Here is a 26708-nt window from a genome sequence, read left to right as displayed (position 1 = left end):
AACTTCAGTAATATAGATTTTCACCTGATTTCCCCTTTGTTACAGCCTCTTCTTCAGACTCACCCTGACCCAAAGAAGGCTGGGACACAAGGAAATGTGAATGACATTTTGCTACCCAGTAATCAATAATCCTCCACCTCTGACTCTGACCCTTGATTCCCATCAAGTTTAAACACAAATCTCTTTTGAAGGTGAACTCATCCCACATCCAGTGTAGTGCCAAGGACAAGCAGTGGTTGTTTATATTTCTCACAGATTATGGATCTAAGTCCTTGAGAAGTCTCCAAGAAAATACACTTTTGAAACTTGCCTGCCTGTCTCCAGTGAATATTTTGGAATGAATAACACAGACTCTCTACCTAAAATTCCTTTTTAAATATTTACAAATCTTTATGGTCACTTCTGATCATAGTTTTCTGTTCAGTGTTGTGTATAATTCCAGATAGAGTTTTACCATGTCTGATCACTTGCCTGTCATATACAGCACATCGGTCTCCTGGCATGTGGGTTGAGTGGAGGACCATCCTTTGTTTCAGTACAGCTAATGCAGTCAGGATATCTTTTAATGTATGGCCCTGTGTGATCTGATATATAAATTCTCTACCTGGGTTATAGAGGTTGAACTAATATCACTTCAGCCCAACAAATTAAAAGTACTTCCAGTTTATACTTACTCTCTCTTTAGTTTTCTGATGTAAAGTATGGATATTTTGATGGTCAGTATAGCAAAGCAAAGCCTCCTTCTTCCTGTATAGGTAACTACATTTAGAAAAAAAAAAGGAACATTTACTTAACCCATTAGAGAGGCAAAGAAGCATATGGTAAAGACAGATTTAATACTGATTGAGTTGGTTTTTTGAATGGGACTTAAATCCTCTGTATGATTAGCCATAGGCAAAGGCTGAGTAACCAAGCACCTGTCTGTGGTATGACTGAGGGGTGACAGGTAATCTCACTTCCCCAATGTATGCATATCCCCTGAACTACCATTCTGATATTAGAGAATCATTCCTTTTAGTGTTACTTCTAAAATGTCTCTGTTAAAATGCAAATACTTTACCTAGAAGTAATGGAACATTAAGCCATTTATAGTCATTTAAATTTTAGGAAGGCTTATAACATTGACACAAAGCTAAAATTAATCCAAGAAAACAGAATATATAAAAGAATTATTGATTAAGAAGATAGAAAGTGGTACCTTAAAGAAGGCTACGAAAATTTGGGGATGGAAGAGAGTTGCAAATTACAGATAGGGCAATTCAAGAATCAGTAGATTAAAAAAGGAAATGAAGCAGCATCAAAGAATATATTTCCAGCATTTACCAATTTTCCAGAAGCTGACACTGACACTGTGATATACAAAAACCATATCCTTGTATAATTAGGTCATGCGAGGAATGGACAATTGTTGACTAGATGCATCCAGGGACCAGGAATCTCAAACTTTATGACTTTAGAATTCTGAGTGTTGTTTATTTAGTGAAAATTATTGGCGTACTTTTCAACCAACTATATTTATATTATCATTTTCCTCACTACCGTGCAGCATGTAAAAGATAAAATGTACTAGAGGGAGTTAAATAGACTTTATTTATGACTACTACAACAGGGGAGAGAGAGTGAACTCAATGCCACTGAAGAAAAGGGAAATTTGTAACTATGACAATCAACTATGGAAAGTACTAGAGGTCCTAGGGTCCCTGGAAACTGGTTGGTCTGTCTAGGTCATCTGTGTTTGCAGTTTCTTAAGCTAAGTTAAGCTTAAGAAAGAGTTAAGAAAGAGTTAAGCTTAAAAAAATGTTAAGCTCCCATACTGCCACAGTTCCTGGGGCCTAGGGAATTCTATCTCCTTCTATGATTGCATTTCAAAGGGACTACACCCAGATCCTTGACAAAGACATTTCTAGGTTGTAGGGATAGAAAAAAAATTTACAACTGTAGCTGTTCTTAAGTGCTCTAAGAAAAGGAGGACATTTTAGTGAGGAAGAAACCTGTCAAGCTGAGGGGAACATTAAGACAGTATTTGTCAGAGAGAGCTTCAAGTTGTTTATCATATTATTCATACTTTCTGCAATTTTATCATAACTTACTCTGGCAAACATCTTCTCCTTTATTTTAGATACATATTTTTCTATACAAAAGTGTACACACACAGCTACACACATATACAAGGAAGTAGCATTTGCTTATATTCAATTTATCCTTTTCTCTGTACAGAAATAATATCTTTAAATTTATAAAATGTTCTTTTCTCAAATCCATCATTTAAGATGGATAGAAACTAGATTTTTAGTGGTGAATGTAAATGTAGTATATACGGATGTTGATTTAGAAGGCTGTACAGCTAAAACCCATATGATGTGATAAACCAATGTTACTTCAATTAAAAAAAGATGAATCTAATTTTTTTTTTTTTTTTTGGCTACAAAAATGATCAAACATGTAGTATTCCTGCTTACAGCCAGGGACATAGAGTTTTATGAAATTACAAGATTTAGTCTTTGTTCCATGCTTTGGAAGGCCAGGTACAATTATTATCACTAAGGAACCCAGTCTTTATGAAGCCTTTGCACATCTCATTTTTCACTTGATCTCAAAACTTTCTCTTCATTCCAAACTCAAGGGAGCTGATGGTAGCAGAGCCAGTGGGGCCAAAAGAATAGGGCTTGAGTAAACTCAGTTGTAAAAAGGGTGGATTCCTCCATGCTATTCTCAGAGGAACTGACTTTTCAAAATCTTCTTGCCAAGTGAGTGAGTATTTGAGTGCCTTTACAGTGCTAATTAAATCTGAAAGATGTAGAAAAGAGTAGAATTGCCTGACAGCTGCCCTACACATCAAAGTGTCAATGCTAGTTAACAGATGCCACTGATCTGCTGTTTTCAACTTGTTTTCATAAGTCTATCATCAGAATGGCAGAAAGTTTTTATAATTTCTTTCATAAGTAAAACAACACTTCCTCTAAGCAATATACATTCAAATTATGTCCTTCCTTAGACAGTATTGCTTTTGCCAGTGATTGCTAATTTTCATGGATTCCTGACGATCACCAGTAACAGTTACACAATTTTATTGGGCACTTACTATGAGTAAGAACCTATGATGAAGATTTAGGAATATAAAACCATAGATGCAACATTTTACTTGAGAGATATAAAATCATGTATAAGAAAAAAAATAGTACATTAAAAATAAGGCTACATTTACAAAACACCAAAATATATTAACAGGAATTACTATGATTTTTAAAATGGATTCTGGTCCTCTTATAATTCTCTTTATCATTTGACTGAAAGATTTTGCTTTGTTTTTGTAGTTTTGGGCTCAGTATGAATTTTAAGGTACTTCTTAAAGCCAGGAGCTGCTCCTATAGAAATCATTAATTGTTAATTAAAAGAAGCTTTATTCTGGCCCTCTAGCAAAGAATTGGGTTTTAAATGAAGGTGCCTGATCTGGAAAGTGACTAGGCAGATTGAGTAATTCTTGCAGATTAAAATGAAGTCTACTCATTTTAAGAAATTTAGTAATACTGTAATAAAGAAATAATGCAAGAATTCTTTTTATTTATAATTTATAAAAATGCATATATCATGTGATTCTTATAGAAATTCTGTGAAATTGTTAGGGGGAAAAGGATGTCCCAAAAGCTAATTCCATTTAGGCTTTGTGGACTCCACCCCCACCCCAGGTCAAAGCCAAAGACACTGGGAACTCCAAATCCCATCACCACCAAAGGGAAGGTGGCTGGGACCTGAGGGTGGGGTTAAGCAGCCAGGTGGATATAAAAGGCAGACACGTGGGCTTTGGGGGTCCCCCATTTTGGCTCTCCGCCAGCTCGCAGCGTCCGACCAGCTCTGAGAGTGACTTTGGGTTTCCAGGTCGTTGGATTGGGTAGGACACATTAAAAACTTTATTTTCCTATTTTCTCCCTGAGTTGTACATTTTCCTTATTTCCTTTTCTCTTGTAAATAAACCTTTTATTAACCTTTTGTGCGTGTGTATGTAGTAGAGTATTCATAAGTCCCTTTAAAGCGCGTGGGTGAGGACCCACAGCCAGGAACCCGTTTAATATCGGGGTTGCTCTATAACAGCTTGGCGCCCAACGTGCTTTTCAAGTTTCACCCATGTTTGACCAGCCCAAAGTAATTTTTCTTGCGTTGGTCACCATAAAAGCGCATTAGGTCTGCAGGACTCGCAGTAAAACTCTTTGTTTCACGTCTTTTGCTCTATAACAAAATGACTAGGAATTATTTTCCTTTTAGAAATTAGGAAACTAAAATTTCTAGGCTTAGGTTGTAAAGTTGGATCTACGGATCATAATGTTGTTCCTTTTTGACAATTGCCTATGTCATACTATTATATTAAAGTTATCAAGACTGAAAAGCATATTTAATGAAGAATGAATTCTAGGCCTTGTGTATCTTGACTTAGATAACACCAATTCTAGTTATAATTGCAAAGTTGAAACAGCCTGTTTTCAGTAGCCCTAAATGCCTATTCCTCAGTCTCCTTTTCTCCTAGTCCTTATCTTCAGTTATATTTCTCCAGGGCTGACTGTCACCTCCCTCTAGTTGGAAGACTCATTGTTCCATGTTTCTTGGCAAAGACAAAGAAGAAGAAACATATAACCTGGAGAAAATGTCTGACACCATTGCGTAGCTGCCCTGTCTTTCTACATAATCCCTCTAGTACAGGGTTAGGAAAGGAACTTTGTAAGGTCTAATTTTGGGGAACAGCAAATTCTGTGTATTCTTCACTACTCCAACTAGAGTTGCAGACTCTTGGGAATCGCTCAGACACACCCAGAAAGAGGTGACATATATTCCACTGTACTTTGGTAGTGCCCTAAATGTAGCACTCTATTTCAGCATAACACAGCAATAAATGTGTTACCACTATTATAATAGTACTTGCAATTGTCTCCTCACTGAATGTGAGAACCTTAGGAAAAAGATTTTATCTTGTTTATCCAGAACTCAATCATACTGTTGGGTACATTGCAAGAGATCAGTGAAATATGTTTCAAGTAATAGAAAAAATCAAGTGGGTTAAAATAATATTAGGATAGTCTATGTATTTAATTCCCAGCATTTCTTGTAACATCTAAGTTAGAATAATGTTTTTATTAGGGAATTTCCTATGCGTTCTCATTTCTGGAAAGAACCCTTTGGAAATCACTTTTAAAAGTATAACATAAGCAAACAGTCAAAGTAGAAATTGCAAAGGAAATCTTTTTTTTTTTTTTTATTTTATTTATTTATTTATTTTTTATTTATAGAGGCATGTTTTATTTATTTATTTATTCATTTGTTTGTCCGTCTTGTTTATACATGCACTGGGCACAGTCAGAAGCGCGGGAGGGTGAGAGAATTCACCAGAGCCAGAGCGGGGAGCAGAGCAGGCAGAAGGACCGAAGTACACTGCTGAGGGGAGCAGCGGGCGGCAGGAGAGGTCTGCGCGCCATGCGGGACCCTCCGCTGGTGGCCGGGGAGCAGCCGGGATCGAACCGGCGCCGCAGAGGTCGCCGGCAGCTTCGCAACCCAGCGCCCAACCGCTGCGCCACCGGGGAGGCCCTGCAAAGGAAATCTTATCAGTGATACATAATTCCCAAATTAAAGAATAGGCTGAGGGCATTCATCTCATATCTTAATCACTTTGGAATGTGCCTAAAACCAATAAAGAAGATGAACTGTTTTGTAGCTGCACTTTTAGAGCTGTTGTTTCATGATCCCTCCATATAAAATGAAATAGATGCACATATTAAATTATTAACAGACTAGTTTTATACACATAAGCCAAGGTGAAAACAATTTGGAGAGAGAAACTCTAAAACAAAGTAGATCAAAAGATGTGATTTGATGAAAACTATCCCAATAGCCTTTCAGGTTTTCTTCTCCTTGCATCAAGGAGCTTTTAGGTGCAATTATAATCAACTGAGTGGAAGTAGTATTCAGACCACCTGGAAACAGGCAACATATCATTGGTTCAAATCTCAAATACTTCTAATTTGGTTCCATTTTCTTAATGCTTGGAAATATTTTCTTGTGTTTTTTAGCTTCACCAAGACCAACATCCAAATTTGAAGCCAATTTCAAATCAACTAGATTTTACTTCCAAATGTGACTAAGTAAATCAATTAGCAATAAGTAGACAGCTGAAGTTTTTCTTTTCTTCCCAAATTCAACATCTCAGAATTTGGGGCGGGGGGAATGATGATAAGTCAGTGAGATGTTGTTTAGTGATTAAAAAGTTAGGAAACTCTTAACCTAACAAACAATAAAATGTATAAATTTTTATATTTATATATTTCACATTAGAAATTTACTTTGTGAATAAGCAGTATGTATTGCCCTCAAAATAGCCTTTTGAAGTGAACCATGCATTATCATCCTTATTTTCTATCTGAACAAATTTAATCTTACTGGGATTTGTATCAATCATGCAGAGTGATACAAACAAAGGGGGGATGAATAAATGCCTAATTTGGGGGCAAAGAGAAATATTAAAAAATGGAGATGATATTTAAAATAGGGGGCTTAGAATCAGAGGAGTCTTGAAACAGGATATTTACTGGAATTGGGGAATAAGACTTTAGGCAGCATTCATAATATTTATGGATTTATTAGCATGCAAAATATACCCCAACTAATGCATGAGTCAGGGCTTGCTTGATTAAAAAAAAATATACACTAAAAATTATATACAGAGAGTTAATTGTTAATTGGAACTTGACCATACTTAGTTTTGATAACTGAAGCAAGACTGTTTTCTTTATATTTGAGCCTGAAATAATCAGGGCAGACAGTCAGAAAAACATGATAGTTACTGAAGGTAGGGAAAGGGAAGGAGAAACCTTGAGGGTGAACTACTACTGACAGATTAGTTTGGAACCTACTCCCTCACTACTCTAAGCATCAAACATCAATGATGCATACAAATGTATGGATAATCTCGTACCCTTTATCATGTTGCAAAACATACAGACCTTGTCCAGAAGTTGGGAAAGCTAAAGAGGAAACAGTGGAAGTAAATGTAGCTGCAGATCCAATGACTGGCCCACCCAGAGCAAGAAGAGCCGAGCATCAATAAGTGAGAGTATGTGCATGGGTTGCAGCAATTCCTAATACTTCTGCAATGACCTTTCAGACTTAACATTTAAGCTTAGTATTCATTTCAGAATCTCAAAGTCATTTCAAGTCTGTAAAATTTTAAAAGTATTTAGGTCAGGGAAATCTGGATTACGTAAACTATGTTGAATTGGTATAAATCTGCTACACTAGCATTAGAGGTATGTGTATGCATGTAAAATGCATGTGCAATTTATAAACAAGAGAAAATATCAAATTCATAAATGGTAAAAATGAATAAAAATAGCCCAAGGGAAAAGTGTTATTTTATTGCTATTATTAGCAGTATTATTAATATATATAAACATGTAAATAGCAAGCTATTTTTAATTTTTAAATTAAAAATTTAAATTTTGTTGAGTGTGCAATCATTTACATAACTACTTTCTGGGGAGTATATCTTTACCTCTCCTTATATATGATTCACTCAACCACCACCAGAGCTCCAGTACCAATGCCCTATCTCCTTCATTCTGTTATCCCTTCTGTTTCTCCTCTCTGCCCACTCTGGTAACTGATATAATTATTCAGAGTCTGAGAATTTTTGTTGTGATTTGCCAGTTTGTTTTCTTTGGTTATTTATATTTCACAAATGAGTAAAACTATCCTATAATTGACTTTCACTTTCTGGTTTATATCACTAAGATCTATCCACTTTATTCCAAAAAGCACTATATCATCTATTTAAATAGCAAAGTATTGGGCCTCCCTGGTGGTGCAAGGGATTAAGCACCACACTATGAAGCAATCCGCAGCCTCTGCAGCATGAGTTCGATCCCCAGCCAGCCAGGGAGCAACCCACATGGCGAAGCAAACCTCTCCTGTCTCTCCCACTGCTCCTCTCAGCAGTGTGTTTTGGTCAGTCTGCCTGTTCTGTTCCCCACAGTCTCTGGGGAATCCTCTCAGCCCCTGCATCTCTGGTCTTTACCCCAGCTCTTGTATACATAAATAAATAAATATTTAAAAAATGTTTAAATAGCAAAGTAGTATTCCATTGCATATTTTCTAAATTTCTCTATGTAGCAATCTATTAGTGGAGCATTTAGGTTGCTTCCAGACTTGGCTACTGTGGATAATGTTGCTATAATATTAATAAATATTTCCACATAGAGTTCTCATATTCTTGGGTAAATGCCTAGCAGTGTTATTACTGAATCTTAGGGTATTTACAATTTTAATTTTTTGAGAAATCTCCATAATGTTTTCCTTAAAAATTATACCAAATTGCATTCCCACCCACAGTACATAAGTGTTCTCTTCTTGCCATGTCTTTGTCAACATTTATTGTTTTCCAGTATTTTTGATATAGGCCAGTCTCGTGGGAGTTATATGATAGCTCATTGTGCTTTTATCTGTATTTCTCATAATAAGTGATGGTGAGCATTTTTTTCATGGGCCTGTGGGTCATTTGAATATCTCCTTTGAAGGAAGAGTATTTAGGTTTTATTTCCTTTTTTTTGATTGAATTGTTTATTATTGTTGTATGAGCTCTTTATTTTGGAAATTAATTCCTTGTATATATGTGCTATGCAAATATCTTCTCCAAGTACACAGTTTGCCTCTTTTGTTTTTTTATGGTACTTTATTTTTAATTTTTTATTTTAACATTTATTTATTTATACATATAAGAACTGGGGTACAAACCAGAGGTGCGGGGGGGGTGAGAGGATTCACCAGAGACAGAGTGGGGAGCAGAACAGGCAGACTGACTGAAATACACTGCTAAGGGGAGCAGCAGGCGAGGCAGGAGAGGCCTGCTGCGCCATGTGGGAATCTCCCCTGCCAGCCGGCCAGGATCGAACCTGGGCTGCAGAGCCTATAGACAGCTTCACAGTACTTGCCATGGGGAGGCCCCTATGGTAGTTCTTTTTAACATGCAAATGTTTTTAATTGATGCCCCAACATCATTTTTTAAAGAAGCTTTCCTTCTCCATTGTATAGTCAGGAATCCTTTGTCAAAGATTAGCTGTTCATACTTGTGTGGGCTTATTTTTGGGTTTTCTGTTCTATTTTATTGGTCTTTGTTTTGTTTCTGTTCTAATAACATCCTGTTTTGATTATTATCATTGTGTAGTATAGTTTGAATTCAGGGAGCATGATACCTCTATTTTTCTTTTGCTCAGGATTGCTTTGTCTATCTAGTGTCTTTTGTGGTTTTATACAAATTGTATAATTGTTCTATTTCCTTGAAATATGTTATTGGGATTTTGACAGGTGAGATGGTGGTTTTAACAATATTTATTCTTTATTCTTCAAAGCAACAAACATGGGATATCTTTACACTTCTTTGTGTCATCTTTTGTTTCACTTGACAGTGTCTTATAGTTTTTAGTGTAAGTTTATTCCCAGGTGTCTAATAGTGAGGACTATTATTATTAGTTGTCAGTGAAAAAATCTGTGGCTTTATTTAAAGGGCACAAGAAATTGATTTTTTTTCAATTTTTGGAATGACCTTGAAATATTTATTATGTTAGTGAATTTGACCTTTTCCTTTTTCTATTAAAACTTCTCATATATCTCATATATATGTATATTGTTATATCTTTCTGTTTAATTGAACACTTTATATCATATAATGGTCTCTGTATTTCCTAGTAACAAAATAATTTTAAGTGCTATTATTCTCAAGATAAATATATAGGCTTTCCGTTAATAAGTATTTGCTTGGTCTATTTTTGACTATTCTTTTTTTTTTTTTGATGTTTACAAAGCCTAATATCTAATTATACCTCTTATAAATGGTATGTATTCATACATTCATCTTATCTAATTCTCAAATATCTTTTACTTGGTGGATAAAATCTTATTTTTTCAAACTTATTAGCCCACTTGAAATTTGTGAAATTCTATTATTGAGTATTTGCTTATCCTTTTCTGTGCCTCTTTTTTTCTCTTCCAATGTTTTTTTTTTAAAGATTTATTTATGCATACAAGAGCTGGGGCGCAGGTCAGAGGTGTAGGGGGTGGTGAGAGGATTCACCAGAGACAGAGTGGGGAACAGAACAGGCAGATTGACTGAAGTACACTGCTGAGGGGAGCAGTGGGCAAGTCAGGAGAGGTCAGCTGCACCATGTGTGTAGCTCCCTGGCTGGCCGAGATTTGAACTCATGCTGAAGTGGCTATGGATAGCTTTATAGGTTGCATCTTAACCCTTGCACCACCAGGGAGCCCTGTTTTAATTTTTTTTGTTTAAATTAAGATATTTTGTTCTTAATTTCAGTTTTAGTTTTCATACATCATATATTTAGTAATATTCATTTGTCTTTTTTTTTTTTTAATAGAGGCATGCTTTATTTATTTATTTTATTTGTTTGTTTTGTTTATACATGCACTGGGTACAGTCAGAAGCGCGGGAGGGTGAGAGAATTCACCAGAGCCAGAGCGGGGAGCAGAGCAGGCAGAAGGACCAAAGTACACTGCTGAGGGGAGCAGCGGGCGGCAGGAGAGGTCTGCGTGCCATGTGGGACCCTCCTCAGGTGGCCGGGGAGCAGCTGGGGATGGAACTGGCGCCTCAGAGGCCGCGGGCAGCTTCGCAACCCAGCGCTCAACCGTTGTGCCACCGGGGAGGCCCTATTCATTTGTCTTTATCATGAGTAAAGTCTAAAGAAGGTAAAGTATTTTCATCCTTCCAAAAAATATAAGAAACTTGCTGAAATTTATTTATGATCATTCTCTACCAACTATGACAAACTGTTGATAAATGTACACACACATAGACACACATTTCTACCTAAATTCATTTATGACCATGGTAGGTTTTATTTCTTCTGCCACTTATGCATGTGGCTTCTCTATTCTTTTGTTTGTTGATATTTGATTGTGGATTGATTGGATGATAGTAAGCCATGGATGCTCTGCATGAATACTTCAGAGATGCTTTTCTCTACATTGGATTTGCAGATGTTTCTTCTGTGTGGCAGAAAATGCTAATGGCATTCATTTAGACCCTGACCTGAGGACCTTAGCTCAAAATCATTTTCTGGGCTCAATTGCCATACTTCACTGGTCAACAAAGGCTCAGTATGGAAATTAGAGCTTAGTGGTGTTATTGGCATCTACTTTTAGGATAACTATGCCCTCTTGTCTAATCACCTCTTTCTTAGCACTTAACACTCATGATTCTGTCACTGAATGCAGCACATAGTTCTTGTTTTTCTCTTTTTATACTTTCTTCTAGATAAAGGGAATTCATAGAGATTCTCTACCCCTTACCATCCAGTACTAAAATCTTAGTATTTAAGTTGTCTTACTTAAAATTGAATGTTCAGGATTGGAAGGATCCCTATTACTTAGTTAATCATATTATAGTTCAACTTAGGGAAATAAATTTTCACTTTGATCCTAGAACTTGCCCTGTCATTGTGTCTTGGATTATAACTTTTCTTCAATTTCTTCTATCACAGATCAAATAGGAGTGGTTGTGATAGCAGCAACAGCAATAGTATTAGTGATAATAGAAGTAGAATTATTACTGGTACTATTGTTATTTTGATCCTTTCTAGTGATTTTGAGTAGCGATAGACATTAACCTAGGTGAGGAACCCAGAGTAGCTTTGTAGAACAGATTAAAGGATATTAGTGTAGCTAGAATCATAAAGAATTTAGATAAGGTAGGTGAAAAGAACATCTTTGAATACTGACCTATGGAAATTTTTAGTGGAAGATTGGAGGAGGCATCTTATTTTACAAATCAAATCAACCCTATTATAGAGTAGTTCACAGGTTGTAGGTAGCAGAAGATGTACTACTGATAATGTCTTGCCTCTGAGCAGAGAATCAGAATTACACTCCTTTGAAAGATCAACATTAAAAGAAGCAATCAAACATAAATTTATGATCAGCACTCATTGTGGTTTCCTTAATTTTATCTTTCAAACTAATACATTCTTCTCCTGGATATTCCTCGAATTCATTTCCTTGGTCATGAAATCCACTCATGTCATCTTTCAACTTGTAGACTTCAGAGTTACATTTGACACTATGACTTATTGCTTCCTTCCTTGCATCACTGTGCTCATTTATTTATCTCTTTAATTACTGTTTTAGTCAGCACTTATCACCAGGGCACTTGCAACTTGGTCTGATTGCTTCCCACCTGTAGAAAGCACTTTGCCATTTTCTTCCCCAAGCTCAAATCTGATTCTACCATGTTCCTATTTATTTTGCGGCTTTGTTGTTTTCTGTTGTTATCTCAGTCTTCGTGCTCTGTCTTACTTCTCTTATCTGCGTTCCCTCTTACTCTCACACACCACCACACTAGATACAACTATTTCTCAAATCATCGCTGATATATGATTGTGTGTCACAGATTTTATTAAAATTTGCAGAGGTTGTAATGAAGTGATTAAATCATGGTGCACCACAAAAATAATTTACATCATTTGGTAGAAATCTACATTCTGAAACACCAGGTTGTTCTCTGGGATTTTTCCCTTTTGTAATCAAATCATTCAGTCATGGGATTTAGCTAAACGAAGAGCCATCTTCCCTAGGGAGCCATCATGTCTCTTCCATGGAGAGAAGCACTACTGTCAGTGATCCATTTTTCCTATGGACTATAAGAAGTTTCTTCTCTTGTGTTTTTTCTCATTCTTCCTCACATGCCATACCTCATGTGAATTATTATTACTTTGCCTGTATAGAAACATACTGTGGGAGGAATGACCTCATTTCTTCTCCAAATCTACTGATAGTCACAGAAGTTCCATGCCCAGTGACTGCCCCATGACCCTCTATGGTACTGGTACTTTACTTATTACCACCTTTCTTACCTGTGGCAAATGTTTGTCTTTTTCTCAAGAGTACTCATATTCCTGAAAGATAGGTATTTCTATCTGGTGCTATGTAATAATAGCTCAACCAATGTAGGTATTTCATACATTGTGTGTGTGTGTGAAATGGGTGTTTTTGTGCCCCTTAAATTCCTCCAAATATATCTAATTTGCATAAATGCAGTCTTCAGAATAACGGGGAGAAGCCCTTTTTTTAGTATAATAAAGTGTATGACTTTTTTTATATTTTTTTTCATGATAGTAAGTAGCACAAAAACACTAAAATGTATATAGAAAAACCAAGGATAATGCAAATTATCATTAACTTTGGCAATAATACTGAGAAGTAGGCAACGACAATCTGATTTTGTGTATGAGGAAATTGTCTCAGCTCTAATAAATAGAGTAGTGAAAGAGGAACTTTTGAGAATTCATATTGGGGTATAAGCTTTTAGATAGGGTATTTTAGATCACAAGTCACAATATCCCTTTTAAAAAGTAAGCCATGGGTTTATTGTCTGATTTTTGTAATGCAGTTTCTCTTTGTGTGTGTGTGTGTATGTGTGTGTGTGTGTGTGTGTGTGTGATTAAAACTTCAAGAAATGTTGGGGGATTCAGTGTTACAGTAGAATTTTATGGTTCATGGCATGGAATCTGAGATACTTGTACCTGTCTAAACTTTCATTAAAGAAAGCAAAGATGAGATAAAATGACCATTCTCAAAGAAGAGGATTCATTTCACCTAATTCCCAATTTTCAGGGTTAAGTATTAGGCCCTCTGTGTCCCATTGCAACATTATTCTTTCCATAATTCTCCTCAGTGCCTTGGTCAATCAAATTTATAACTGTCCAAAGAATTGATGTGCCCGCCACTTCAGTGAAAATATCATTTCATAGCCTTAGAGACTTACATGAGGAGGACTTTTTCTTATTGCAAATTATCCAAAATTACTATTTCTTTCTCTCCACACTTTTATCTGACCTCATTGAAATTTGTTCTCCCTGTCTTAATTGCCTTGAAAATGACTGAGTAGGAGGGACAAAGAGGATATTTAGTGAAAACATAGCTTTCCCTCAAATAATGTACACTTCTTTAGGACTTAAAAGGAAAGGTACGCTTGAAAAGTGTTGAAGGAGGTAATGATAGTCAGATATTTTTTATATGTTAAACAAAAACTGTTATATCTAATAATGTGTGAGGCCCTTGGAAGATCATAGTAAAAATGGGGAGATGACATTTTTCTTCCTTGCCTCTTCTACAAGACCTGTGTGGGAGACAGGTGGGAGAGACATATCTACTGCAAGTGCACTTCCCCACGCTTGGAAGCGTCCAGGATACCTTTCAAGTGGAAGTGCCTTGTCACCTGATCAACTCAGGCAGAGAGGCACAAGAGTAACAATAGTGGGAGGATTGCACATGAGAAAAGGTTAGTGACAAGATCATGCCAATTTTGGAAAATGAAGAGTACTCAGTATGGCCGAAATGTGAAATGTAGAGGAATTACTATCCAGATTAGCCTGCAAAGCAAAATAGGGTTTAGAGGAGTAAAGGCAAGCATAAGAAAAGTCTAGGCTGGGGACAGGGGGGGATGCAAATCAAATACTTATTGCTACCTAATATTATATACTATTTGAACTTTATTTCTTTAAGTCTTTTGTTACCTGTTATCTCCCAGAGTCTCCCATTAAAATGCAAATGTAGTTGGAAGGTGTATTAATCAAAGCCTCTTTACAAGCTAAGAACTTGGTAAATTTCAGAATAACTGAGGAGTGTAGGTGGAAAATTGCCAAAGGAAACTTCACCCTTTCTGCAATTTTGCTGCAGGCCACCTCCGCTTGTAATTATCATACCCCCTTCTACTCCCTGGGAGGAACTGTAGTAATGCTTAGGTGCCAAGACCTTAAGGCAGGGGCTTCCAGGCTGGCTGGAAGCAACCAGTTAGAGAAAATGTCATAAGCACATCCTCAACAGATTTCCACCAGTATCTGCAGACTCTGAGAAGTGATTCCAAAGTTTTCTGGGTAAGCATCCAACTCTGGCCTTCTGAGATTCACCCATCATCAGTCTTTAATCCTTTCAAATGTTTGAAAATGATAATCATATCCTGCTTCCCTTGAGCTGTGAAGATTGCATTTTGCTTGGTTCTCCGTAAATCAATCCTTCCTGACACATAAGTGATGCTTTTGCAGCAGACAGATTTACAATTGCATTGTTAATTTAGGGCAAGATCAGTATATTTCCACATATGTGTTACTTAAAAAAAAAAAATCTAAATGGATAGGCAGGAAGAGCTAGCGTGTCATATTCAAATACAAAGTCATTGATTCTGTATATCTATGTTGGAACTTCCTCTCTATGAACATCAGAGACTTGATAGGAAACCCTTAAAATGGGATAAGTAGGGCCTCCCTGGTGGCACAAGGGGTTAAGACGCAGCCTATGTAGCTGTCTGCAGCCTCTGCAGCACGAGTTCGATCCCTGGCCAGCCAGCGAGCTACCCACGTGGCGAAGCAGACCTCTCCTGTCTTGCCTGCTGCTCCCCTCAGCAGTGTATTTGTCAATCCACCTGTTCTGTTCCCCTCTCTTGTCTCTAGTGAATCCTCTCACACGCCCCCCCCCTCCCCCACTGCCCACATCTTTGGCCTGTACCTCAGCTCTTGTATGGATAAATAAATAAATCTTTAAAAAAATGGGATGAATAATTAGTTCAATCCTCTTGCTTTCTACAGTATTACTTATATCATGGTTTTCAGCAACATTTCTTTGTGTGTGTAGGGAATTCTAATCCTAGAGACAAATTTTTCTGGAAACAAAGGAAAACTTACTAGGACTTAATAGACTAGACAGGTAATGGTAGGAGGAGGTTAGATAAAAGAATGACTGAATGGGTACTTTTTGCAGATGTCTTTCAAAGTGCTTAGAAGGATAGCATGTAGATCTCAATTTACCATAATCCATTTCCTCCCTCCCTCCCTCCCTGCCAGCCCCTACATGCAGTTGCTTCTTAGCTACTTTTTACTCTCTCTGTCTGATATGATTGACAAATTAGACAGAGACATTTAGAGGAGGGTGTAGGACAGGAGGTTTTAAAACATCCTTTTATATAAGATTTGGACAAGATTGAATTTAGACTTCAGAGGACTTTTTTTTTCCCTCTTGTACTGGATATATAGGCTCAGAATAATGGAAGAGGACCTGAAATAATAATTTACCAAACTAGGGATTATTTTCAGAGTTTCTAACCCATGTAAAATAATTTAACAAGAAGGTAAGACAGAGGCATTCAGGGAAGTTTTATTAAGTATGCTCACAGGGGAGGCAGGACCAAAAGGGAAAATTTATAGACTGGCTGGCAGAGGGAGTTAGGAAGAGGTTTGTAAAGGGTTGGTATATTAGGACATGGGAGAGAGGAGCAGTATGATAATATGCTCTGGGCCTGGTTATCCTGGAACATGTGCAGAGCATTATATGCTTCTTCATACATTACATATCTTATTAGCATTTTAAGTCTCCACCCGGGGGTGGAGCTAGCATGCTAATGAGATCCTGGTTGTTCCTGCTAAGGGCTTTTACTAACTGTGTGTGAGACCATTGGCCATCCCCCTCTGGGAAGTTGGAAACAAGCACTTGTCAGGATATATAGCACCTTTTGTCTAAGTGTAATGCCTTCAGTTCGTCTGGTGAGCCAAGTGGTTTAAACAAGATATAAGAATATTAATAGTGACCTGCCAGCTTGGGATGTAGTGTGCTTTGGACAAGAATAAGCAGGATGTTGGGCAGAACAGAACACTGGGAAACTCTTATCCTTGTGATTTTGTTCACCTAATCTATTTTAATAAGAGTAGAATTTATAATATGCCTTTTTGCTTATTTGAAATATAAAACATTGTATTAAAGATCATTAAGACTCTTTGAAAAAGTGAAATGATTTCAGAATCCCTTTGTATACATAAAAGGGGCATATTACTGAATTCATATCGTTTTAACTGTCCCCTTATTTTCCCTTTCAATTTTTTTTTTTGCCAAACTAGATAGATGCATTTGGCTGTTGCCTTGATGAAATGAACCAAATAATTGCCAAATTTTTACTTTATCATGTGCCCGTCTCATTGAACAGTCTCATTGAACAACATAATGAAATGTTTAAATATATCCATACATTTTGCGCAAAATGAAACCCCAAACCAATCCTCCTCTTAGAACTTGGTCACCAGGGTATTTAAGGATGCACAACTGCCGCCGTTGCAGAAGTGCTTTCCCAGATGTTCAATTTGACCTGGGGCAGCTCAATCAAAGTTTGTAAGGTTTCCAACATTCCTAGTGGGAATTTTCAGCAAAAGAGGCATATGGATTATTCTGGCAAGTGGATATGCAGACAGAATCTCTTGTGCAATGACTCCAGAACTTGAAATCTCCCTGAGAGCAAGTCAAATAATAACATTATTTGTAACAATGATATTAATTAATAATGTATTAATAAATAATAAAAGGAGCAGAGTTAAGTTTAAGGAAATGAATTAATCCATAGAGCCACAAAGTGAAAGAAGTGAGGCTCTCTTCTGAGAGTCAGAACAGAGACACTCAAAGACAGGTTAACAAAAAGCACAGAAGGGGCTCAAGTCTCAAACATGACAACTATCTGGAAATGGCATAGGCAGGCAGAGGTTCAGGGAAAATTCTTCTCAACAGTTACTGTGCACATCCCAAATCAGCTTTCATTCCATGTTTTTATGCCAAAATGTCCAAGCCATACTGAAGCCATGAGAAAAACAAATAAGCAAATTAGTTTTCATTTGAGTTACTAAATTCAAACCAATACTTATGTATTTAGAGTTTATCCTGTGCTTGGAACATTTGAAGAAGTGTCCTGGGCACTCTTGGAAAGATAAGAATTTAGGGGTTTAGACCTAGTGCTAAAATTGTTTGTGAGATTGTAAAAGGGACTTACATTTTAGCCACATTTTGTTTGTTTGTAAAAATACACCACACTTTTCTATCTATCCATTTCTTTGATACAGGAGATTTACATATTATATATGTAGCACAATACATACAGGTGTTTACCATATGTGCATATATGACACATGATAAATATATGTGATTATATGCATTTTGTGCTAGTTGAGTAACAAAACTCACTTAGGTTAAATATTTTTTTGTTTGTTTGAGTATCTACATGTATTCAAGAAAGCAAATATAAAATTATTGGCAGAAACAAAAAACCTCCACACAATTTGTGTATTAAGTGGTAAGAAAGAGACAGTTTGTGAAAGAAACACCTGCATGCAGGTGGTGTTGGTTCTAGAGTTACTCAAGCAGTATTTTAAATATTTGGAGAGTGAAACATGCTAACAATTCTATGGGTTTAGAAAAAAATGAAAGAAGAACAGAAAATGCCAAAGAACACCATCAATATTTAGGGTAATTCTTAATTTGGGAATTCTGTGTATGTGTGCACATAAGTATGCATGTACATGCGTATGCATGGGTGTGGGTGTCCAATGTAAAGCACAATTTTTGCTGTAGATCATAGTTTGTTAATCTTGCAAACTGTGGCCTCTGCTTATGATGCTATATTCATTTTCTGCTGTACTTTGTCTCCTGCTACCCACATAGAACTTCCCTTACAAATTATATGTTCCTTTCTCTCCTTTCTCAAGGATTTCATGTATCATTCCTGAATGTTTTTTATCTCTTTGCTTCCCTAAATTTTCCTCTAATCACATCTTAAAGAAAAAAAATTTCAGGGAATATTCTCAACTTAGAACAAGATTAACTCATCCTTTCCTGTATTATCTCCAAATTTGAAGTGTTCTTGTTTTTTCTTGACATGGAACCTTTGCACCACTGTTTATTTAACAGTTCTAGTATAGTTACTGTGAAGTTCTCTGCATCAGACTTCAGTTATCTAGTTTTATTACTGAAAAAAAAAAGGATTTACCTTAAATATATGAGAAATTTTAGGACATATTCTTTGCATGTAATAGGTTTACATATGGGATGACAAACAATATTTGAGAATTTGAAGGTTATAAATTGATATAATTTTATCAAAATGGGTGTTTCTTATACCATCTACCATCTGTCTCCCCAAACCAGAAACAAAAATGACTTCTTTCTCACTTAGTCCTGTGTTTATACTTTTCTTCAGACTCCTCTGGAGAATCAATGTCATGTCATTTTTTTTAATTTGTTTAGCACAATCCCATTATTTATGTCAAACTACTTTTACTCATGGATCCACCATGAAAACATTTACCCATCCACTGAAAGAGAAGTTTATTTCTCTTCAAGTTATATTTGAAAAGTCCAGGACTGGTGGAATCACTACCATTCTAAACAAGTGTATTCTACATGTGGAGTTCTCTGGTCTGCCCAATTATGAGGAGCTGGTAGGATAAAGAAACCAGGAGAGCACACAGTTCTCTTTCAGGACAATACCTGGCACTGAAACACATTGGTTCTCCTCATCTTACTGGCCAGAACATGGTTACAAGACCACAATTGGCAGCAAAGAGCAAAGGAGGCTATAGAATTTAGTGGGATGGACAGGGCTTGACTAAAATTCTGTTCTTATAAATTAATTGGAGAATGGATATTACAACTAGCCACCCTCCATTCACTATTTTTATGCTGGAGTTATCTAAGAGCTAGGATTTACCAAGACATTTGGCATCCTTTAATTGCAGGTACAAAAAAGCTCAGTTTATTAAGGAGTAAATAATTTTTCATTCAAAACCTCTCTGAGTTGATGCCAGAGGTTTTTCTGGAAATCTAAGTTGCTTTAAGGTGGAGTTGTGGACATATTCTCTATTTGTCTCTTTCCAGATGCATGCCCTCAAAAGCAAGATTTATATCAGTCATTGTCTATTTCTCCAATTCACCATATCTGATTATTTATTAGACATTTCCTCTTTTAAACATCTATTTTCAACTGTATCATTCCTATTGAGGAAACATTGCTATAGAACACCAGATATGATTCAGTTGTACTTTCACACATCTTCAAGTATAAGTTACTGCAACACACCACGTTCACAACCAATGGACATACAGTCCTCACCAAGTTCATTAGGCTCCCTCCCGTAGCTTCAGTTATATACTCATATTTCTAGGGTTTGTTTTTGTCTAATCATTTGTTTGTTTTCACAAATACTGATATGTGAAATATTTCACATCTGCTATTTATCTTTCTCTTAACTTAATTCTGCTTTAGTATAATCCATTCCATCTAGACTGTCATAAATGGCATGATTTCATAACTTTTTATAGTTGAGTAGTACTCCGTTGTGGTTTTTTTTTTTTTTTGTGTGTGTACACACATGCATCTTTTTGTTCACTCATCTCTCCTTTGGCAACTATGTTATTTCCATATTTCAGCTACTGTAAATAGTGCTGCAATGAACTACAGAGTACATATATCCCTTTGAATTAGATACCTAGGAGGATACTTCATGAAATCTGTACCTGTGTCTGCATTTGTGAGGGAGTACAGTCAAACAGTTGTCCTTGATCTTTTCACTGGGGACATGGCTATGGGGAGTGCATCAGCCCCCTCTGTATGTGTTTTCCTTCGATCAAGGGTGTCTCCTCCATATGCTTAGCTTCCCCTACTCTAGGGTCACTGGCCAAGCAGCAGTGCCTCAATTAGTACAGTAGCCTCCCACCTCAGACCACAGCCCCAAGTCTCTCTCCACCCACATCTTGTTCAGTGATGCATGAATCTCCTCCATGCTCCCTCTGTTATACTCTGTGCTGGTATCTGATGTCCAGGAGGTGTTTAGTTTGCTTCCAAGCCACAGGGGCTCTCTGGTGCAGTGTTCTACTGGTTAACCTAGATGTTCCTTTTAGGGAGCAAATTGAGGAAACTTCTCTGAGTCCATCTTTGTTCCAGGACTTAAATAAAATTTAGAAGTTTCTTTTTTAAAAAAATAAAAAAAATGTGCATCCTTTGCTTAAAAAAAACAAAAACAACAAAAACCAAAAGACCTACCCATTTATGTTAATATGTATATATATATATCTATTCAAATTGAATATCTCCTTTTACTTTGATATCTCTGAGATTATATTTTACATGTGTCCATCTCTCCATGGTGAAAAGTTAACCTGTGACAATCTGCACACAATTTTATAAACCCCATTTTACCTGAGGATATCTGATATAACAAAGAATAAATAAATTAGCTCCAAATGGAATTTGTTATGCATTAAAATTTATTCTAACACTATATAAAGGGTTCCAGTTTAGTTTTCTTTATCCAAATGTCTAACATAGATTTTTTATAGCATTTAAAAACATAGTATGGTAATTTAACAGAATGCAATGAAAACTAAAAAAAAAAAAAATAAAACTCTGCGTTATGTGCCAGACCTATGATAAAACCAAAAATAAGCACATTATACTTGTCTTCATGAAAAACAGAATCCATTTTCATTAAAATGTTAAGATGAAAATGTAGATGTATTTGTGGGAAATGTGTTATGCCACAATGAATGCTTTTAGTTATTTATAGAAAGAGGGAGGCCTAACAAACAAAATCTATGTTCTGTTTCTCCACATTTTGCTTTGTGATCTGTAGTTATACAATTCATACTTAGTAAATGTATTCATAATTTCTGTTAAATTGGGACATTAAAAGGTTTGACCCTCCTTTGAATGGAGATGAAAGAAAGGCAACAGAGTCAGTGAGGAAAGAAGTTGAGCATCAAATGAGAGATTAAAGAAAACAGACTATTAGGTCAAACTAGCATATCTTTAATAACATGCTATAAACATGTTTTATGACATTTGTTTCATAGTTAGATTTTCAGTTCTGCCCAAGTGTCTGTAGCTACCAACTTTTCTTTGTAGAGGCCTTTGATCTAGAATAAGAGGTGGAGAGAGGGAAAAGACGTTCTTCACCAGAATGCACACTGATGCATTTTAGGTTATGCATAATCTCTTGTGCCTTCTAAAAGCTCCTCCTGGTAGAATATTTCCCTAGGTCTATAGAAAGAAGGTGCTAACTTTTGGGGTAAAAGAGTTTGATTTGCTTGGCCTCTAAGTGCCATGTCAGTAGAACCCATTAACTCTCCCCAGTGCACTCAATTGCCCTGTCCTTCACAACTGCATCACTATGCTGAAAAAATGTGATTTTCATAGAAATGTTCAATTTTGCAGCTTAGAGACTTTGTGAAGGGGAAAAATATCATTTTTGTACTTAAACTGCTCCTGAAATTGCTCACTTCAGAAAGGTAAAAATTGGCCCTGAATATAATGACACTGGATGGACATGTGTTGAGATATTTTTAACCCTTTAATCTTTAGTTGTCCTTTAATTGTCCAACTCAGGTCAAACATCCAAACAGATTGAAAATCCTTCAAACTTCTTGTTTTCATCTTCTATACAATTCTCAGTACCTGGATGCTAGAAATATACATAATTCAGTTTTGGTCTTTATTTGACTACTTGAAGTTTTGACACTGAATTCTACACACTGGATTACATAGGACTCTAGAAATCTTCCCATGAAAAAGAGGCTCCTTAATCACCATTTATCATCACACCCCCCCCCCACACTCACATATACCATATGCTTGTGATTTCAGAATTTATTTTCGTTCTCTGTCTTCTCAGTTATTCACCCTCTGTAAAGGATTTTCCCCTCTTCTATGGTTTGAAGACTAGGAGAAAGAAGTAAGGATTTAGTCATATGTATTTAAAAGTGAAGTTGCAAGTGTTCACATCAGAAGACTGTATATTTATCTTTCTTTAAAAAAATCATTGTGTGGTTTCTGAAGTTCTTGACAACTTCTCTATTATGATCCCGCTATTGAATATTCTAACACTGTTCCTATTTAATCTTCTGATATAAACAAAAGTTTAGTTTTTCACATCTCCTTCACTTTCTGACAAAAATTTGAGGCTGACTGTTGATTTATCTTTGGAAAAATATCCAGAATATTGAAAATATATTCAATGAGCAAAATGCCTATAGAATGATGGATTCTTTCTTTGCCTTATCTCTGTCATAATCAATTTAGCAAATATTTATTTAATAGTCACTGTAAATATACCCTTTTGTGTGGCACTATGGGGAGAAACAAAAGGAAATACAAGAACAAGTTTTCTTTGTGGTTCAGTCTCTTGGGACAGAATAGTCAGCCATCTTGCCTTTCCTTATCAGCCTCATGAATAGTACTTAAGTTTAAAAATTCTATGGTAGTAAAATCCAAACATTCTTTTCTCTATTTACCATTTCCATTCAGTTAGCATTTACTCAAGATTGATCATTTACAATATGCAAGTTTTTATAAACTTGTAAAATGGAAAGAAATACTAGATAAAATCCCAGTCTTTAAGGATTTTAAAGTAACTTGCACTTTAGTCAGAGAGAAAAATAGCTGACTGTAATGGAGGAACTAAAAACTAGTTAATTTATTATTATTTATTTATTTTTAAGATTTATTCATACATACAAGAACTGGGGTACAGGCCAGAGTTGTGGGTGGTAAGAGGATTCACCAGAGACAGAGTGGGGAACAGGACAGGCAGACTGACTGAAATACACTGCTAAGGAGAGCTGCAGGTGAGTCAGGAAAGGTCTGCTGCACCATGTGGGTATCTCCCTGGCCTGGGATCGAACTCGTGCTGCAGTGGCTGTGACAAGCTTCATAGGTTGTGTCTTAACCCCTTGCACCACTAGAGAGGCCCTAAAACTAGTTAATTTAAAGTATAAAGTTGAAGTTCTCAAACTTCTAATGGTAAGAGTTCCTTGGTGTGCCTTTTCAAAATAGTTTCCTGAAACTTTCCAACTGCAGATTTCTCCCCACTTTTAATGCTTAGGTGAAGCTGGTGGTTCATTTCACTACACTTTGTGAACCAAAACTGGAGGACATACTGAGTCTGATTTTATGGGGAAAGGCTCTGATAAACTACTTTTTTTTTTTAAAGAGCAATTTTTTTTTAAAGATTTATTTATTTATACAAGCACTGGGTACAGTCAGAAGTATGGGAGGGTGAGAGAATTCACCAGAGCCAGAGCGGGGAGCAGAACAGGTAGACTGACGAAATACACTGCTAAGGGGTGCAGCGGGTGGCAGGAGAGGTCTGTGCACCATGTGGGACCCTCGCCAGTGGGCAGGGATCGAACCGGCACTGCAGAGGCTGCAGGCAGCTTCGCAGCCCAGCGCTCAACTGCTGCGCCACCGGGGAGACCCTGATAAACTACTTTTTGCGCAAGAACACAAAATTTCATCATCCTGGATTCTGTAATTCTGATCTAATTTTTACAAGTGAGGGGGAAAAGTGTACAGGATTAAATTGGGGTTTTCTTTTTTTGGTAAAGATTTATTCATGTATACAAGAGCTGGGGTACAGGCCAGGGATGTGGGGAGGGGTGAGCAGACTCAGGAGAGACAGAGTGGGGAACAGAACAGGCAGACTGACTGAAACACACTGCTGAGGGGAACAACAGGTGAGACAGGAGAGGTCTGCCTCGTCATGTGGTTTGCTCTCTGGCTGGCCGGGGATCGAACTCATGCTGCAGAGGCTGTGATTGCTTCATAGTGTGGTGCTTAACCCCTTGCGCTACCAGGGAGGCCCAAATTGGGGTTTTCAAAAGATAATTTATATATATCAAGATAGCTTCTCAACAAAACCCCACTTTTCCCTACTGAATAATACTATTGTTGTAGGTGACCTGGGAATAGTACTTGTGAAAGCTGCTCAGATGAGTCCTATGCAGAATTAGGTTGGGCATTTCTGCTCTAGGATTTACCCTCATTTATTATAGCAGGTTAGAAAACTAGAGGTTGAGCTAATGGTTCTTTCTCATATGGAGAGAAAGGGTGAAAAGAGTGATTGCAGTCCATACAGTGAGTCATCACTCAGTTTTATAATCTCCACTAAGGGTGGTAATTATTGGTGTTGTTTTCCTCCCAAACAAAGAATGGAATTGCATTTCTTGGCCCTGTACTGTTGGGTTGGTCTAAATGATAAGTTGCTTTTATAGAGGAAGGAGAAGGGAGAAAGTAAAATGTCAAAAGCTTTTCCCTGCATGTGTATTAACCTGAGCTGAGATTTAGTGTAGATTGACTCCTTTATTTCACCTAGCATGCAAATTAATCTTTGGCTATAAAAAAGTGGATATGCCAATTTATTTGAAGGTAGGGAGCTAAACTGTTATGCACGATCAAGGAAATACTGATTTTGGAAGTATAATAGTCATGAGCCAAAGAAGAGGGGCTCCACAAAATTGAGCAATAGGGACATGAAATAAGAGTCAGGAGTGAAGCCTGGAAGGTGGGTAGTAGGAAAGAAATATATACTTAGGAAATTTACAGGAAAGTTCATGAAAGTTAGGCTACAGAGAGAGAGAAAATACAATCCAACTGGCAGAGTAAGTGATGTTGAAAAAGAGCATGGTTAATATCTAGGTTTAGTAATTCACAGGTTACAGCTTCAATATAACCTTTATTAGAAGTGTATTAATGGGACCTCCCCTGGTGGTGCAGCGGTTGAGCGCTGGGTTGCGAGGCTGCCCGCAGCCTCTGCAGCGCCAGTTCAATCCCCGCCCACCAGCGAGGGTCCCACAAAAAAAAAGTGTATTAATGACTTATGATGTATCTATTTGTGTTTAATAGGCATATATTGGTGACTTAAGCCTATGGAAATATGCCCTAAGAACTTGGAAATATTCATAAGGATTGATAACTTAGTACAAGGTCTTTGCAAAATTGAAGGAATTGAAAATTATCTTGGATGCTTGCTAACACCTCTTATAAACATCTATTCATCATCACTTGTAGGTCAACTTCTGTCCTTTCCTGACATTCTCAGGACAAATATCTATTAAATATTCTGGGATTTTTGGACTTGATTTCCCATAGATTTAACTCATCATTTTTTTCACTGTTGATAATGTTTTTGCTCTACTCCTCTGAGGTCATTTCCTTATTAGGAAATTCGGAAGCTAACAGATATTTACAGCATAAGGAAACCAAGGTGTGACATAGGAACTTTGGCAGGTAAGACAGATTGAAAGTTTGGTCTGAGAAAAAACAATACAAGGATATCTGATAAAATTAATATGATGAATGAACTATTTTAACAGCCAAACTTGAATATTTGGAAGAGGAAGAGAATCCCCCTCTGAGGCATTTTGCAAAATGTATCACAGATATACTTCTCAACAAGCTGTGAGCTTGGTATTTTAACACCAATTTATATGTGAAAACCAGTAAATGAATAGCAAATTGAAGTGAGGAGTAAGAAATTTTCTGTGCAACATCCCATAGCAGATAAGTGGGGAGCCCAGACCCATCTCATGACAGTAGAATTTCGAAGAGCAATTTTTCATTCCACCTCAACTCATGGATATCTTTAGTCTGTTTTGCACTAGAAGGTCGATAGAAACCTGGGTTGAATTTAGAAAGAGGAAGATTTTATTAAAACTTTTTTAAACATAAGGCCAACTAACAGTGGAATAGGTAACCTCAGAAGTGGTTTCCACTGCCACACTGAAAGGATTCAAAGGAAGATGGATGACAATCAGTCTGGGATATTGCAGGATGGACTCCTACTTCTGTCTGAAGTTGGATTAGGTGTCAGCTAAAATCCCTTCTAAATCCCCAATTCTGTGCCTCTAGGGTCCTAAATGCTTTGTAGTGTGGTGTAGAATATAAATGAAATAAGTTAAGGGAAGCGATCAAACAACAGATATTTATTACTTTTCTGTAGTGTGCAAGGCACGAGACTTCTCAGCTCCTATTGTGAAGGTAGCTGTTTTTTACTGCTTATTCCCATTCATTCTTAGAGTGAAAAATG

This window comes from Talpa occidentalis, unplaced genomic scaffold (assembly GCF_014898055.3).
Source record: "Talpa occidentalis isolate TD23 unplaced genomic scaffold, MPIMG_talOcc4v2.1 talOcc4.13, whole genome shotgun sequence".
NCBI lineage: Eukaryota > Metazoa > Chordata > Mammalia > Eulipotyphla > Talpidae > Talpa > Talpa occidentalis.
This window is presented reverse-complemented; position numbering follows the sequence as displayed.